Here is a 3,764-nt window from a genome sequence, read left to right as displayed (position 1 = left end):
GCTTGCATGAACATGTAAAACTGTGTTTTTTGGTGGTTGGCATGGTCTACACTCCCAATCTCTAAACAGAGGTGGAAGTGAGTGTACGATCAACCTTTTCTTGGAACTCTGATGAATTCTAATCCTCCTACTCTAATCTAAGCTGCTGAAAGCATTTTATCCATAAACTAACCTACTTAATCACATCAAGCAATTTGAATCAGCAGACTGTGTTTTCCAAATGCATGTCAAGGCAAAGAAATGAAATGTTGAAAGGAAAGACAAGTAATAATACAAAGAAAAGGAGGCCTATTGCTCTCAGGTTGGGCCCTAACCTGAGAGCTATAGCTCCTCTAAGAACTCAGAATTGAATCCAAATATGCCTGCCTTTTATTAAAAGATCATAATCATGAGTCTAACAACATGCCAAAAATGGCTTACAAAGAGCAAAACAGAGCTATAGCTCGTGATTCAAAATCTACAACAAAGGTTCAAGAGTCTTTCGAAGGCTACAGCCTCAATATTTATACATGATGAGGGCCAAGCTGGCCTCCTCAATTAGTGGGGCTTGGCTATCCAACTAAAAGTAAACTGCTGTTCCTGTAGAATCCGTTGGCTGCCTTCTAGCTCGGTGGTGATAGCTGTTGGAGCTCGGAGTTGGGGTGGAGATCACGAGGAAGGTCATTCAAGGCTGTGGACAACCTTCCTATAAACCCGCAATGCCACCTTGGCTGTCTCCTTGTCTCCATCTGCGTGGTCTTTGCTCCATTTAATGTCAAAAACCTGAAATAATCATGTATTAGCCACATAGGCATAACGACTGCCCTTCTTCCTACAAATAACATGAATATACTAAGAAATGATGCATAAGTGATAAAAAATGAAGGGTTGAGCAAGGTAAGTAGGCCAAATGAGCCCAAAATGTTACCAAAATTTGGGGCTCATCAAAAACCATGCACAAAACCATAGGTAGGTCCACCCACCTAATATAGGGTCCAAAAAAAAATCCCTGGGGTGCTTCCGTAGACCCCGTAGAGGGGGGCTACCAGGGAAAATTTTAAGAACCCCCCCTAAATTTATAAATATAATAAATGGGCGAATCTCCATGGTATATAGGAAAAATGGAAGGCGATTTTATCAATAATATAATATGTATATATAATTTTTTGGCGAATCTCTCACCAGGCATGGCGAATATTTACCTCAATTATAAAATCTTGTAAGATCTTGGGGAGTCTTTCACTAAATAATAAAACTTTGTAAAGTCCTAGTGAATCTTAGCATAGGCTACATGTTGGTTTAATTCCCCCATTTAAATAGGCTACATTCCAGGTGAATACCATGGGTCAATACCATGTTCCATTTTGGTGAATACCATGGGTCAATACCATGTGCCATTTTTATTTTTATTAATTCTAATATTAGGGTTAATAATGGTTTTTTGCATGGTATTAATATAAGGTGACTTATGGAGTAAATATAAAAAAATGTTTTATTCGTTTACCATACCTCTCGTTTATTTATATTTTATTAATTTACCATACCTCTTTTACAAATATGGTATTTGGCCCATAGGATTCACTTAAATAAAACCTCTTTCTTGAGCCTTCATAAATAGAACGAGGGTTATGGACTAAATATAAAAAGAGGTTTTATTTATTTACGATACGTCTAGTTTATTTATATTTTTATTTATTTACCATACCTTTTGAGTAAGTATAAAAATGTGTTTTATTTATTTACCATACCTCCACTTTACTTATATTTTTATTTGTTTACACCCTTACATGTATATAAGGTGATTTATGGAGTAAATATAAAAAATGTTTTATTTATTTACCATACCTCTCATTTATTTATATTTTTATTAATTTACCATACCTCTTTTATAAATATGGTATTTGGCCCATAGGATTCACTTAAATAAAACCTATTCTTGAAAATGGGCGAATGGATTCACTTAAATAAAACCTATTCTTGAAAATGGGCGAATGGAAGGTTGTAAGTCCTAATTTCAAGGGCTAAATTTACCTTTTTTACCCTCTCCCTTAAAATAAGGTGGGCTATTTGAGGTGATTTGTAAAAATGTACTATGATACAAAATATTTGCCCACTAAAAATTTAAAACCCCTTAATTTCGCCAAAGGGCGAACATTCACCCCTAAAATTATCCTTGGGGGCTACTGTCCCCCCTACTGTGCCCAGTGCAACAAAAAAGTGGGGTTGTCGCCACCCCTGTCATCCCCCCCTTGCGTGTGGGGCTATTCATGGAAAGAATATAACACATACCCAACAATATGTACATAGCACCACATGTACAACATACACACAACACCAAATGTACATAGAACTACATATCCAACATGTACATAGCATCATATGTACACAGGACCACATATCCAACACACGTAGAGAAACATATGCATACAACACCACATATCCATCATGCACATATTACAGTATGTACACAACACCATATATCCAAAATGTCTTTAGCACCATCTATACCCAACGCTAAATATGCAACATTCATACAACACTATCTCTACTAACACCCTGTACATAAGATTACATAATCAACATGTACACACACTAAATATACACCACAGTGCATGCACACAACATCACAGGTGCGACATATGCACAATAGTCGTACCACACATCTAAAACCAATTTGACTCTTTACTAAGAAACCTTTTTTCCAGTGTCTTATTGTTGGCTTGGTGGGGCCTGACCCAGGTTCAACATTAGTTAGCCAAACAAATCCCTACACTACTGGCCCTTTCAGCATCAGCCCACGGACCTTGGACCGAAGTCTCACCCGAAGCAGTATGCGGGGATGCTAGAACCAAGTTTCCGCACCCTGAGATGGTTGTGATGTCGATTTATTCCTTCTATTCTTGCTCTCGCACAGGTTGTTAAGTTCTAGGGCTCTGTCAATCTAGCCCTTTATTTTACCCTTCAGTACCTCTGTGAAAGGGTACGATTGACCTGCGCGCAGCCCTATCCTACGGTTCTAGCACTATTGCACTGCTAAAGTAGCGTATAGAATAAATTCCCAAGTTATCCTTAAGTGTCTTACTTATCTTATTAAACAACCACAGTTAGTGTTGCGTAAACATATACCCTTAATTGCGTTCAATTATCCAACGTAATTACATACATTCGCGCATCACATAAGCATTATAATGAAATTCATACGCAATACAATAAGATGCATTAACAAGAAAGAAAGACATAGAATATGTAAAATGCTTCTCTTTGTTGATATCTTCAGATGATTACAGACTCTATCCACCCTGTGCACACAGCTGCAGGGGTCCGTGCACTCACCTACAGACTTCTACCCTAGGCCTCTGCGCACTTAGCTACAGAGCCTCTACCTACACTAAGACCTGAAACTTAGACTTCCCTCCTTATCGCTCAAGACTCCTTACAACTTATGACCCATCTGAACTACTTAGAGCTTACTTACTTAGCTCCTTTTATATAATCCCATGGTCTGTGAACCATGGGTAGATCTTTACAACCGACTTTACTTTACAAAATTAAGGGTGGACAACCCTTTATGACTCATGACACCTTCGTGCTCCGTGACCACAAAATGTGGATACTTTACAATTTTATTACAAAATTCGACCAAAAACATGTGCTTTTAGACCCAAAATTGTCCTTAGGGGATCCCGTTCCCAACAGGCCCCCAACACAAACATCACAACTCACCCTCGAGTCACTCAGCAGGCACGGAGATCTTAGCGTGAAGACCTCCCAGCTTGACTCTTATG

The sequence above is a fragment of the Pinus tabuliformis genome, chromosome 3_2, assembly GCF_031772625.1.
Source record: "Pinus tabuliformis cultivar Carrire ecotype Pingquan chromosome 3_2, CPIR1, whole genome shotgun sequence".
NCBI lineage: Eukaryota > Viridiplantae > Streptophyta > Pinopsida > Pinales > Pinaceae > Pinus > Pinus tabuliformis.
The sequence above is the reverse complement of the archived record's forward strand: the minus strand, read 5'-3'. Positions refer to the sequence as shown.